Here is a 15,550-nt window from a genome sequence, read left to right on the forward strand (position 1 = left end):
AAGTCCCCACCAAACCCAGCAGTGCTAGATTCTGTCCTTGTCCTTGAGATGTCATTTAGACCAACCCTCTGTCTCTGGCCATATTCTTGTGCTGTGGAGCCAAGTGGCTCCAGCCTGGGATCTCAGAACTCTCCCTGAGTCTGTTGATCCAACACTTGTCCCTGTCAACAGCCACTTCTTCACTAGAGTGAGACTCTAAGCCTAAGAAAGAACACCCTGAAATTTTCATTCTACAGACCTTTTACAAATACATTCATCTGTGTTGTACTGGCTTTTTTAGTGTTTATGGTGTGGAAAACTAAGACATTTAGAATTTCAAAGTTCCAATCAGACTGAGATGGAAGTCCAGGTTGATGATGCATTTTAGAGCTTCCTTTTTCACTTATCCTTACTATGATAACGTCTTTGTGAAGTCATCAGCAAATAATGAGAAGTCTACCTTCATGCACTTAGCAGATGATCTTGGTGATGGAATTGAAGAATTCATGCTCATATCTGAAAATTTAACTGAAGGAATAAAATTTACAGCCTCAAAAACAGTTTCCAGGGTACGTGACTGTATTATCCCCTCATGGCGGCGGCAGCAACGTGGGCACGGCAAGTTGGTGACTGAGCTGCCAACCAGGCTGGCATGCACCGAGCCCTGCCCCACCTCCGCATGCCCTCAGGGCTCCACGCCCCGATGCTGCACTGGTACTGAGCTCACCCAGGCTGGGACGATGGTGAAGTATTTCCTGGGCCAGAGCATGCTCTGAAGTTCTTTAGACCAAGTGTTGGCTGCCTTTTGGCAGCAGTACCCGAATCCCTACAGCAAACATGTCTTGACTGAAGACATGGGTCACCTCTCGGTGACCAGAAGCTCCTGTCCCAGAGACTCCTAACCAAGACCAACAGGATGCCCCACTGGGCTGAGGGACTGTTTCCCGCCAACGTTGCTCACTCAGTGTGCATCCTGGAGGACTCCATAGTGGACCCACAGAATCAGACCATGACCACCTTCACCTGGAACATCAACCATGCCCAGCTGATGGTAGTGGAGGAACGACGTGTTTACTCTGTGAACTCCGGCAACAGTGGCTGGACCAAAATCCGCCAGGAAGCCTGGGTCTCCTCCAGCTTATTTGGTGTCTCCAGGGCTGTCCAGGAATTTAGCCTCACCTGGTTCAAAAGTAATGTGACCAAGACCATGAAGGACTTTGAATACATCTTGGCCAAGCTGCAAGGTGAGGCCCCTTCTAAAACACTTGTTGAGACAGCCAAGGAAGCCAAGGAGAAGACAAAGGAGACCTCGCTGGCAGCTACAGAGAAGGCCAAAGACCTCGCCGACAAGGCTGCCACCAAGCAGCACCAGCAACAGCAGCCGTTCGTGTAGCTGGTGTGGGCTCTTCCACCAGTACCACCACAGGTCACCAGCCAGCATGGCTCTGCTCCCGCTGCCCTCTTCCCATTGTACTTTATTAAAAATCAACTTCCAGCCCTCTGTGCTGTCTGGGTGGTGGGTTGGGAAGGTATCCCATCAGCATCTGCAGTCCACCACAGTATCCACATCTGAGCCCATCCTGCTTATTCCCCCATTGGGCAGCTGATGACAGATGCAGAGAGGTGCAGAGATTTGCCCAAGGTCATGGGCGGAATGCAGGTCAAGCAGCAGTAAACAACAGCCTGTAAGCTCCGCAAAGGCAGGGCTCTTTGCTTTATTCTCTGTGACCGAAGTACGTGGAACAATATCTAGCACATAACAGGCATTCAATAAATATTTGTTGATTTCTATCAGCCCCCCCCAAAAAAAGTTTCCATATCTGACCTCAGAATGTTCAAGTTATTTGTCATGGATTGTTTTCAAGTGGATAATGTATTTGTTTGTTGAAGTAAAATTGTTTTGCAACACACAAAAAAAAGTTTCCACTGGAGCAGCTAAACCTACTTCTGACAATCCTGATGAAGATTTGAAGTGGGTAGAAGAGAATATTCCCTCTTCACTCACAGATGAAGCTTTCCTGTGATAATGGATTCAGATGGGGAAATTATGACCAGACCTGAAATAGCTGAACATATATTGTCCTCAGAGAAGATAATATGATTGAGCACTGTATGAATGAAACCAAGTTAATGGTAAAAGACTATCTTTCTTCATGCCTGGGAGAGCTTTGTTTCCAGATAGCATAATAAGCTCTTATTCGTCATCTTAAAAATCCATGTGTTAAAATGAATTCAGGTGATGGCAGGGTTTTTGCAACCCCTATAAATCTGACATTTAAGTGTCAGCCTAATGACCATTAAATTGCCTGGATTTGGAAATTTCTGAAAAGTATTATGATAATGGTATATGCATAGATGCCTATTTGTTGATGGTAGAAGGAATGTGGAGTTCTTTCTCTTTTCTCTGCAAACTATGACAATTCTAGGCTTTTTAAAAAGTTATATAAATTTTCCATTCTTCCCATTCTTTCCATTCTTTCCATTCACAACATTGAACATGATGTGATTCTTGTAAAGTTTAGTATGTGTTTCTCCATTTTTTGCATTTAGACATACCAGATACAGTGATAATTTTCTTTTACTATGTTTTCGTGGTTTATTTTATGACTGTGCCTTGCTATGTAGTTCAGCCTGTCCTTGAACTCCCAATGATTCTCCTGCTTCAGCCTCCCACATTTCTTTTATATGGAAATGAATTAACATTAGAACATAGGCACGTTTATGTTTCATTTGCCTTTTGTTTTTGGTCTGTACCATGTCCTTCTTTATAAATATCACCATGCACATAGATTCATAGAGTAAAGTCTTGTGTGAGCTCAGGAGAACACTGGCACACAATGAGAGCAGACTTGAGGGTCACTTCCAAGGTCTGCTCTGCCACTATCCCCATCCTCATGCCATGGTTACATGTGGTGCTGTTACCAGGTGTTGTAGTGACAGCGATGGTTTCCAGGCTCTTATTGCCCTGCTCAATGAATCTGATGAACAGTTGATGAACATGAACTCTTAACATTCCCTAAAGGCAAAAGAACTGTTGAAGAAGCAAGAGTGCTCTGAAAAAGTGTGATCCACAGACAGTGTAGGCCAGTTGAAGTAGGAAAAGAAGTATGAAGAAATACACCCAGCAGACAGCAGGGTGGGCTGGTGAAAAAGGCTCACAACAGCCACGAGTTTAATGGCTACCATGTTTTTTGTATTAATACATGTTTGCATTACAGGCATTTTACAATCATCTTAAGGAGTGAGTACATCTACATAATACAGCCTGTTTCCTTCTTTTTGACCCCCTTCCCCATCCTTCCCTCCTCCTCTACTTCTCCTTTCCCCACTACATTCTTATTGATATTATTAATCTTAACTCATGTTTATGACATAATGTTTATATTCATTGAGGCTTTTAGGTTCTTTACATGACATATCTTTACTTCTTTCCTCTTCCACTACCTCTCACCCCTCATCCTTTTTCTCTTGGACCTCTTCCCATTTGCAATAGATACATCTCTATGTCTCCTTCTATCCATCCTCTATTGATCTCTTTGTTTGTACTTTTCCTTACCCAAATGAGAGATACCATACAACATTTAAGCCTGTATGTACAGTTTAATTTACTCAACATTATATTTTCCAGGTGCATCCATTTTCCCACAAATTTCTCAAATTTGTCCTTGTTTACACTCTAGTATTCCATTTTATATAGATACCACATTTTGTTTATCCAATCATCTGTTCATAGGTATACAGTCAGTAGGGAAGATATCCAGAAGGGGGATAGCTAGGTCATATGGAATTTCTAATTTTAGTTATTTGAGGAATCTCCATACTGATTTCCCTAACACTTGTACCAGTTTACATTCCCACCAGCAATACAGGAGGGTTTCTTTATCACCACAGCCTCACTAGCATTTGTGAGTTTTTTGATTTCTTAGTGATTGCCATTCTTTCTGGAGTAAGATGGAATCTTAGTATTGTTTTAGTTTGCCTTTTATTAATGGTCAGAGATGTTGAACATTTTTTTTCATATATTTATTGTCCACTTCTACTTCTTCCTCTGTGAAGTGTCTGTTCACATCATTTGCCCATTTCTTGGGTCTTCTTTTTTAGGTGGTATAATTTTTTTAGTCTTAATATATTCTAGTATTAGTCCTCTTTCTGAGAAGTAGCTGACAAAAAACTTTTCCCATTCTGTAGGTTGTGTGTTCACTTTACTAATTGATTCTTTTGCTGTAAAGAAGAATGCAATCCCATTTGTTAATGCTTGTTGCTATGTTTTGGGCAACTACCATCTTTATATCCTCTGTAACATCAGATCTAAGTCATCCCATCAAAAAACCATTTATTCTTGTGGCACAGGATTGGTGTCAGGTGCATAGCTCAGCTTGATCTCATGATGGAAGTTTGGTATCTATCAGAGACACCCCCCCCAGCTATCTTTCTTCCAATGAAGGTATTTGGATCCTTTGTCAAAGACTAGGTGGCTGAGTATGTCTGTGGTTGTTTCTGCAACTTCTAGTCTGTTCCATTGATCTGCAGGTGTGTTCTTTTGCTAGCACTATGCTGTTTTTAACCAAATAGGCGTCTAATATAATTTCAGTTCAGGGATTGTGATACCTCTGCCTTGCCCATATTACCAGAATTGTCTTTGCTATTCTAGGTCTCTTCTGGTTCCAAATGAATTTTAGGATTGTTTTTTCTAATTCTGTGAGATATGCTCTTGGAATTTTGATTGGGATTGCATTGAATCTGTATAACAATTTTGAAAGTATGACCATTTTCACTATATTGGTTCTTCTTATCCAAGAACAAGGGATATTTTTTCATTTTGTGATATCATCTTCAATCTCCTTTTTCAAAGTACAGTTGTTTTCAATGTAGAGGTCTTTTACTTCCTTTGATACACTGATTCTTTTTTCAAGGAAATGGTTTTTATTTTTTAAATATGATAAAATGTTTAAGTTCATATTTTAAAGTAGGTGAAATCTCAGATTCATAAAACATTTTGAATCCAGTTTTTTTAGGCAACAAAAACATCAGTATGGTCAAATGTTAACTCATTTCACTTTTGTATTAATAACAAATTTATTTATACAGTAGTCCTGAAAAGGCATAAGAGCTTCTTGGCATTATTTTGTTTTTAAAAGAAAACACTATTTAATAAACTATATCATAACTCCAAAAGTATCCTGGAAAAGTATAAAAGGTTACAGTGAAAAAGAGCTTCAGTTTAGTCCCACTTTTTGGTATGTCCTGAGTCACTATTCTTTCCTCTTTCTAAGATTATGAATTTTATTGTAATTGGTTTAGTTTTAAGATGGTAACATATTGACAAAGTATTATTGATATAGGCTTTTCAATTTGTCCAAAAATTATGCATTGTAAGTGAAACGAAGCAGCATTTCCAGTTGACAAATGGATCTATGGGTAATGAGGCATCTCTTAAACAAAGATTGTGACAATTAAACCAATAAATGGTGGCAATGAGAAAACTATTGACAAAGTACAACCAGGGAATGTTCAACTCAATATATGCAGGTATCTGTACTTTAAGTAAAAGAATGAATACCTGAAGCAGTACAAATCGTAAACAAGTACCAAGAAAAGAGACAATGAGCTTGGGCAAGAGGAGTCTTTTAGAGTTTACAATGTAAGTAGGGAGGGATGAAGGAGGAAAAAATAAGATAGTCTCATTCATATAGGAAGTTATTCGAACCTGTACCAAGGTAATAACTTCTGACCAAGAGGTTGTAAAAGCCAAAAATAAAATTATCATTATGGAAAATGACATGCAGTAACTCTAAATGCTGATATAGACAGGACATTGGTAAGAATAAATATTCTATGCCTTCAGGCTTTGGTAGATACCTCGTTCTCCAAAAACATAAGCAAGGACTGAAATTCAAATCAAAATTACTGCAAAGAAATAAAATTACATCTGACATTTAGATGAAAGCTGGTTGAGTTTAGAGAAATTCAGGCAATAATCTATACAAGATGTTAAGACTGGATAATGCAAAAGAATCTATAAGTAAAGGAAATAATTTGAGGAAAGATGCAGATATGGTATTTAGTAAACCTAATACCTTAAAGTACAAAATCCCTGAAATAGGATATAATGGAAATGTTTACCAAATATAAAAAATCCACAAATGCTAATGAAACACAAAAACATTCCAAAAATTTTGATAGTTGTTTTATCTTCTCATTCCTAGCGTGAGGATATTTAATAATATTTCCCAAGTACTATCAAGAACAACAGAAAAGTAACATCTAGAGACTGATTTGTTTGATGGTACTGAAAATAGTTGTCTGAAGAAAAAGGTGTCATATTTTTAGTTAAATTTCAAGAAGACCTGCTGAAAAATACATGATAAAACCCTGCTTCACTTTATTTTCCATTCATATACTGTAGTTTAACTTGACCTTATCTGAAAAAATTCCATCACAGGTTCATGGTACAAGGACACGGAAGTAAGGTGCCAACCTGACGACTGCCAAGTGGTATTGCTTGGAGGAGACCTGGAGGAAATGACTAGATGAGTCTCTCCAGAGAGTCTTCCTAACCAATGATCCTCCTACTTAACTTTGATTTTGCTGCCTTCAATTATGTCACTGTTCGTTCCTTGCATTTCATTTCGCTATGCAAAAACGCTATGTAAACTATCGTTTGCCTGTGTGGGTTATCTCTGGAAACTGAGTGGCTGCCACCCCTCACTGGGCTCTGGGCTGCACCTTCCTCCAGAGTCCACCAGCAGAAACCACCTGTGGGAGTCAGCAAAGTGGCTTCAACTGCCGCATTCCTAGGGTGGGCTTGGGTCAGCTAGAAGGAATTGAGGCAGCCAGGCTGGTTTCTGAGGAACCACCAGGAACATTTGACCACAGAGAACTAACATTCCCACAGTTGCCTAAGGCTCAACACTGGGCCTGGAGGGCTGAGGTCCTGATGCCCAGCCCACTTGGGGCTGTGGGCAACCATCCCCTCACCAGAGGGTCTTAAGTATTTCATTTCTTTGGATACTATTGTGAAAGGTGTTGTTTCTCTAATTTCTCTCTCAGTGAGTTTGTTATTCATATACAGGAAGGCTCTTGATTTTTTAGTGTTTACTTTGTATCCAGCTACACCACTGAATTTGGATATCAAATCTAGAAGTCTTTTGATGGAGTTGTGGGGGTCTTCTATATAAAGTATCATATCATCTGCAAATAATGATAATTTAACTTCTTCCTTTCCAATCCTTATTCTTTTTGTTTCTTTCTCTTGTCTAATTGCTCTGGCTAGTGTTTCCAGAACTATATTAAACAAGAGTGGTGACAGTGGACATCCTTGTCTTGTTCCTGATTTTAGAGTGAAAGCTTTCAGTTTCTGTCTGTTTAGTATGATGTTGTCTGTTGGTTTGCCATAGATGTCTTTTATCAGATTGAGACAAAGACCATTTATACCAATTTTCCATTGGGTTTTTACCATAAATTGGTGTTGGACCTTGTCAAATGCTTTTTCTGCTTATATTGAGAGAATCATATGGCTTTTGTCCTTGGCTGTGTTAATATAAGGTATTACATTTAATGATTTGTATATGTTGAACCATCCCTGCATCCCTGGGATGAATCCAACTTAGTGATGGTGTATAAACTTCTTGATGATTCGCTGTATTCTGTTTGCCAATATGTTATTGAGGATTTTTGCATCTGTATTCACTAGAGATATACACCTTTACTTTTCTATTTTGGTTGGATCCTTCTGATTTTGGAGATGGGGTACTGCTTTTCTTGTGTGTTTTCCATCTTATTGGAGTACAAGTTCTCAAACTAGTTATTGCTGATCCTCTGGATTTCTGCAAGGTCTGTTGTCATTTCACCCTTTCCACTCCAAATTGGATTGATTTGGGCCTTTTCTTTCCTTTTTTGGATAAGGTTGCCTAAAGGTTTGTCAATTTTGTTTATTTTTTTGAAGAACCAATTCTTTGCTTCATTGATTTTTTTGTATCATTCTCATAGTCTCCATTACATTGATTTCTGCTCTGATCTTTATAATTTCCTCCCTTGTATGAGCTGTGGGTTTGTCCTGCTCTTCTTTTTCTAGAATCTTGAGGTTCAGCATTAGGTTGTTTATTTGAGCTTGCTTTGTTTTCTTAATATGGGTATGCTATATAAATGCTATGCATTTCCTTCATAAGACTGCTTTCACTGTGTATTATAAATTCTGGTATGTTGTATTGGCATTGTTCTTTAATTATAGAAACTGTCTTATTTCTTCTTTACTATCCCCTGTGACCCATTGGTTATTCAGAAGTGTGTTGTTCAATTTCCATGTGTTTATGAAATTCTTGTGGCTTTTTTTGCTATTCATCTCCAATTTCATCACACTATGGTCTGATACTTTACAGGGATAATTTCAATTCCTTTGCACTTACTTAAATGTGTTCTATGAGCTAGTATGTGGTCTGTTTTGGAGAAGGACCCATGTGGAGCCAAGAAAAATGTGTATTCTGATTTTGTGGGGTGGAACACTCTGTAAACATCTGTTAAGTCCATTTGTTCAAGAGTTTGATTGAGTTCAAGTATTTCATTGTTTATTTTTGTTTAATTGATCTGTCTATTTGTGACAGTGGGTACCAAGGTCCCCTGCTACTATTGTATTAGCACTGATTTGATTTTTCATGTCTGTTAATATTTGTTTTATATAATTGGGTGCACTAGTATTTGGTGCATAGATATTTATGATTGTCATCTCTTCCTCTTGGATTGTTCCCTTTACTTGGATTTAGTGGCCTTCTTTGTGTCTTAATTAGTGTTGATTTGAAATCATTTGATCTGCAAATAGGATAGCTACTCCTGCTTTTTGTCGAGTTCCTGCTGCATGGAGTATTGTTTTCCACCCTTTAACTTTCAGTCTACGAGTTTCTTTTTAAATTAAGTGTGTTTCTTGTACATAGTATATTGTCGGATCTTGCTTCTTGATCCATTCTGCCCGTCTATTTTTTTTTGATTGGTGAATTGAAACCATTAACATTGATGGTTATGACTAATATGTATTGACTTATCCTTGACATGATCTTTTCCTGTTGTTGGACTTTTCCCTTCTTTGCAATTAATTTCTTGCCTTGATAGATGAATTCATTCTGTTGGGCTTCATGGAGTTGAAACCCTCATTGTCTTTTCCTAGGATATTGTTGAAAAATTTTTGGAGTGCTGATTTGATATTCATGAAGTTCCTCAGATGTTTTTTGTCATGAAAGTATCTTATTTCTCCATCATTTTTGAAAGATAGTTTTGCAGGATACCTCAATGAGTTGAAGGTTGTTTTCTTTTAGGCCTTGAAATATTTCACTGTAGCAAGCACAAGGTCCCAGTACCAAAAAAAAAGAAAGAAAGAAATATTTCACTCGAAGCTCTCCTTGACTTGAAGTCAAGATGGAGAAATAAGATATTTTCAAGACAAAGAACATCTAAGGAAATTCATGAATACCAAACCAGCACTCCAAAAAAATTTTCAACAATATCCTAGGAAAAGACAATGAGAGTCACAAGTCTAGGAAGCCCTACAGAATAAATCCATCAGCAAGGCAAGAAATTAAATACAAAGGGGGGGAGATCCAACAACAGGAAAAGATCATGACAAGGATAACTCAATACATATTCATTATAACCATCAATGTTAATGGTATTAATTCACCAGTCAAAAAAATAGACTGATATAATGGATCAAGAAGTGGGCCAGGGATTTAGCTCACTGGTTCTGCCACCTGCCTCCCAAGTGCAAAGTCCCAAGTTTTATCCCCAGTACAAAAAAAAGAAGAAGAATCAGGATCCAACAATATGCTGCATAAAAGAAACACTTTATTCAAAAAGAAATTCATACCCCAAAATTTAAAGGGTGGAAAACAATACTCCATGCAACAGGAACCTGAAAAAAGTAAGGGTAGCTATCCTATTTGCAGACAAAGTGGATTTCAAACCAAGACTACTTAAGACATACAAAGAAGGTTCTCTTGTAAAGGGAACAATCCAAGAGGAAGAGATGACAATCATAAACATATATGCACCAAATACTAGTGCACCCAACTATATAGAACAAATATTAACAGACATGAAAAATCAATCAAGTACTAATACAATAGTAATGAGGGATCTCAATACCCCACTGTCACAAATAGATCAATCAACTAGACAAAAATAAACAATGAAATACTACAACTCAATCAAACTCTTGAACAAATGGACTTAACAGATGTTTACAAAATGTTCCACCCACAAAATCAAAATACACATTCTTCTTGGCTGCACATGGGTCCTTCTCCAAAACAGACCACATACTAGCTCATAGAACATGATTAAGTAAGTGTAAAGGAATTGAAGTTATCCCTATAAAGTATCAGACCATAGTGTGATGAAATTGGAGATGAATAGCAAAAAAAGCCACAAGAATTTCATAAACACATGGAAATTGAACAACACGCTGAATAACCAATGGGTCACAGAGGAAATTAAAGAAAAAAATCAGACAGTTTCTATAATTAAAGAACAATGCCAATACAACATACCAAAATTTATGAGACACAGTGAAAGCAGTCTTATGAGGGAAATTCATATCAGTGAGTACTCATATGAGGAAAACAGAGTGAGCCCAATTAAACAACCTAATGCTGAATCTCAAGATTCTAGAAAAAGAAGAGCAGGACAAACCCACAGCTCACACAAGGGAGGAAATTATAAAGATCAGAGCAGAAATCAATGCAATAGAGACTAAGAGAACAATACAAAAAAATCAATGAAGCAAAGAATTGGTTCTTCAAAAAAATAAACAAAATTGACAAACCTTTAGGCAACCTTATCCAAAAAAGGAAAGAAAAGGCCCAAATCAATCCAATTTGGAGTGGAAAGGGTGAAATGACAACAGACCTTGCAGAAATCCAGAGGATCATCAATACCTACTTTGAGAACCTATATGCCAATAAGATGGACAACACAGAAGAAATGGACAGCTTTCTAGATACATATGAATTACCAAAGTTGAACCAAGAAGACCTAAAAATTCTAAACAACCCAATATCAACCAATAAAATTGAAAATATAATTAAAAATTTACCAATGAAGAAAAACCCAGGTCCTGATGGCTTCATTGCTGAATTCTACAAGACATTTAGATAAGAACTATTCCCATTATTGTTTAAACTCTTTGAAGAAATTGAAAGGGAAGCAATACTCCCAAATGCATTCTTGGAAGCAAGCATCACCTTGATCCAAAAAGCAGAGAAAGACCCAATGGAAAAAGAGAACTATAGGCTAATCTCACAAATAAACACAGATGCAAAAATTCTCAATAAAATACCAGCAAACAGAATGCAGAAGATCATCAAGAAGATCATATGCCCTGACCAAATGGGATTCATCCCAGTGATGCAGGGATCATTCAACATGTACAAATCAATAAATGTAATACACTCTATTAATAGAGCTAATACACTCTATTAATAGAGGACAAAAACCATATGATCATCTCAGATGAAGAAAAAACATTCGACAAAATCCAACATCTATTCATGAATCACAGATGCAGAAAAAACATTCGACAAAATCCAATATCTATTCATGATAGAAACCCTACAGAAAATTGGAATAGACGATCTGTATCTCAACCTAATAAAAAGCCATCTATGAAAAACCAACAGCAATATCATACTAAATGGTCAAAAACTAAAATCCTTCAAACTAAAATCAGGAACAAGACAATGATGTCTATTATCACCACTCCTGTTCAATATAGTTCTGGAAACATTAGCCACACCAATTAGACAAGAGAAAGAAATAAAAGGAATAAAGATATGAAATGAAGAAGTTAAATTGTCATTATTTGCAGATGACATGATATTCTATATAGAAGACCCCAAGAACTGCACCAAAAGTTTTCTAGACTTTATAACCAAATTCAGTAGAGTAGCTGGATACAAGGTCAACACACAAAAATCAGTAGTCTTCCTGTATACAAACAACAGACTCACTGAGAGAGGAACCAGAGAAAAAACTCTTTCACAATACCATCCAAAAAAAAGAAATACCTAGGAATCAACCTAATGAAAAAAATCAAAGACCTCTACTCTGAAAACTACAGCACTCTGAAAAAAGAGATTGAAAAGGATATCAGAAAATGGAAGCCAGGGATTTAGCTCAGTAGTTTCACTGCCTGCTGCGCAAGCACAAGGACCTGAGTTTGATCCCCAGCACCAAAAAAAAAAGTACTAAAGAAAATGGAAAGACATTCCCTGCTCCTGGGTAGAAAGAACCAATATAGAGGAAATGGCCATGCTTCCAAAACTGCTATATAGATTCAATGCAATTCCACTTGAAATTCCAACAGCATACTTCACAGAACTTGAGAAAATGATCCAAAAATTCATTTGGAACAAGAAGAGACCTAGAATACCAAAAGCAATTCTAGGCAACTAAGACAAGGTAGGGGGTATCACAATACCAATTTGAAACTATACTACAAAGCTACTGTGATAGAAACAGCATGATACTTGCAAAGAAACAGACCTGAGGATCAGTGGAACAGATTAAAAGAGGTAGAAACAACTCCAGACACACTCAGCCACCTCATCTTTGACAAGGGAGCCTAACACCCTCAGATAGCCTCCTTAATAAATGGTGCTGGAATAGTTGCATTTCAACTTGCCAAAGATTAAAACTAGAACTATATCTCTCATCATACACTAAACTAGAATTGGAACGGATTAAAGATCTAAATATTAAAACAGAAACACTAAACAGGCTGGAAGAGAAGTTAGGTAGAACTCTTGAAGACATTGGCATAAAAAAATATTTCATGAACAAAACCTCAGTCACATGTGAACTAGCACAAAGAATCAGCAAGTGTGATCTCTTCTTATTAAAAAGCTTCTGTGCAGCAAGAGAAACTACCAACAGTGTGAAGAGACAACTCACAATGTGGGAAAAAAAAGTTTGTGAGCTGTTCCTCAGACAAAGGTCTACTATCTAGAATCTATAAAGAACTTTAAAAAATAAGACCTCCCAAATTTAAAGATCCAATCCAAAAATGGGCATCTGAAATGAATAGACATTTCTCAGACAAAGAAGTAGAAATGGCAAATAAACATGTGAAAATATGGTCGACATCACTGGTCATTCAAGAGATGCAAATGAAAACAACACTGAGATTCCACCTCATCCCAGAAAGAATGGCTGCTACCAAGAAATAAACTAATAACAAATGCTGCTGGGGTTATGGGGGAAAAGGAATCCCTCTCCACTGTAGGTGGGAGGGTAGACTGGTGCAACCACTGTGGAAATCAATATGGAGATACCTCAAAAAACTAGGGTTAGAGATTGCTGGGTATCTTCCCAAAAGAATTAAAAGAATCATACCACAGTGATATATGTGCACCCATGTTCATAGTGGCACAGTTTGTAATAGCTAAATCTTGGAAACAGCCCAATTGCCCATCAACTGAGACTGGATTAAGAAGATGTGTTTTTTTTTTTTATAAAATGGAGTACTACTCAGCCATAAAGTATGAGAAACTAGAGACATTTATAGCTAAATGGATGCACATTGAGGTGATACTTTTAAGTGAAACAAATAGGGCACATGTGTAAATACCAAACAGTTTCTCTGGTGTGAGAAACTGAAGGTGTAAATAAAGATAAAAATGTTAATTGATAATGTGAAATAGGAAGAAAAGTCTAAAGGGTTAAGGGAAGTTGGAGGGGTAGGGGAAAGGAAATAAGGGAAAGGAAAAAATATGTGAAAAGCAAAAAAATGGAAACAAAGTCATTGTAAATAGGGAGGGGTGGAGGAGTTGAATGGAGGGCAGGGTAATGGGGAAAAAATAAGAACCAAGATACATCATGTAAAGGTACAAGTTCCCGATGATAAATGTTACTGTATTGTATACCTAAAATGTACCAATAAACTTAATGGAAAAAATGTATAATAGATAATGTGAAGCAGAAAATGTCCAAAGGGGAAGGGGAAGTGGAAGACGTAGGGGAAAGGAAAGAAGGGAAAGGAATAAATATAAGAAAAGGAAAAAGTGGAAACAAAGTTTTGTAAATAGGAAGGGGTGGAGGGATTGAAGGGAGAGCAGGGAATGGGCAAAAAAATAAGAACTGTGATACATCCTATAAAAAGTACAAATTCCCAATGATGAAAGTCATCATATTGTATACCTAAAATGTACCAATAAAACTAATGGACTTTTTTAAAAAAAGAAACCTGCTGTGATTCTAATGGGCTTTCCTTTGTATGTGATTTGTTTCTTTTCTTTAACTGCTTTTAATATTTTCTTCTTGTGTTTGATCTTTGGAATCTTGACTATTATATGCCTAAGTGTAGATTTTTTTGTTTATCATAGCTAGTTGGAGTTTTATACAACTCACTTTATGTCGTTGTTTTTATGTCAAGTTGTTTTTCCCTGTTTGAGAAGTTTTCTGCAATTACTTCTATGAAAAGTTTATTTATGTCTTCTGTGCTATCTCCTACACCTTCATTGACTCCAATAAATCTTAAATTATTCCTTTTTGGATCATCTAGTAGCTATTGGATTGATTTCTTGTGGTCCCTTTCTATTGTTAAGAGATCTTCCTCTTTGTATTACTAACAGCCATCCTGTCTTCTATATCTGATATTCTGTCCTCATATTCATTTATTCTGCTATGGAAACTTTAAATAGAATTTTTAATTTCTTGGATATCTGCTTGGATGCATTTTATGTTTTCCAATTCTTTCCTATGTTGGGTATTCATGGTTTCCATCATTTTCCTCAGCTCCTCTATTTTTTTAAATCTATATCTTCTCTAGAGTTATTAATCATATCTTTCATTATGGCCACTATCTTCATTGTTTTTTTAATTAATTTTATTGGTACATTTTAGGTATACAATATAATGACAGAGGAAGCTCCCCTGCCTCCATCCCAGGCTCCTAGGGCAGAGAAGCTCAGTCAGTCCCAGCACCCAGAAGGAAGCTCCCCCACCACCATCCCAAGCTCCTAGGGCAGAGAAACTGAGTCGGTCCCAGAACAAGGAAGGAAGCTCCCCCGCTGCCATCCCAAGCTCCTAGGGCACAGAAGGTGAGCCGTGTGTGTGCCAGAAGCACCAACTCCCATGGAAATGAGAAGACACATAAACAGGTCTCAAAAATGGACTTCTGGATCGCCTACAGCAACCCCAAAGGGAAACGAGATGGAACAATCTGATACTCAACCACCTGGACTCTCTGAACTGGCAACAAAAGAGGATCTGGAAAAAATGAAATCAGAAATAATTACTCAGATAACAGCAAAGATTTTGCTCATGGTGCAAGACATGATTAATAAATCTAGAGAGGACACAGATGAAAAAACAGAAGATCTGAGGAACATGATGGAATCCCAACATAGGAAACAAATGGAATCCATAAAACAGATACAAACAGATTTCCAAGAGATTAAAAACTCCATCATAAGTCTGCGCAGCAGAATGAACCAATGTGAGGATAGAATTTCATGTATAGAAGATAAGATTGCAATTAGTGAGGAGGAAAAGAAAAATTGCTTTAAAATTGTAAGGGAACATGAGA

General features: G+C 37.3%; 1 pseudogene; it reads left to right on the plus strand.

Moving 5' to 3' along the window:
* Nucleotides 1–719: 719 nt before the first annotated feature.
* Nucleotides 720–1,372, plus strand: LOC101710329 (PRELI domain-containing protein 1, mitochondrial-like; annotated as a pseudogene).
* Nucleotides 1,373–15,550: the final 14,178 nt, after the last annotated feature.

Source organism: Heterocephalus glaber, unplaced genomic scaffold, assembly GCF_053883595.1.
Source record: "Heterocephalus glaber isolate CG9 unplaced genomic scaffold, H.glaber_assembly_v1.0 deba00001479, whole genome shotgun sequence".
In the NCBI taxonomy this organism is placed as follows: Eukaryota; Metazoa; Chordata; class Mammalia; order Rodentia; family Bathyergidae; genus Heterocephalus; species Heterocephalus glaber.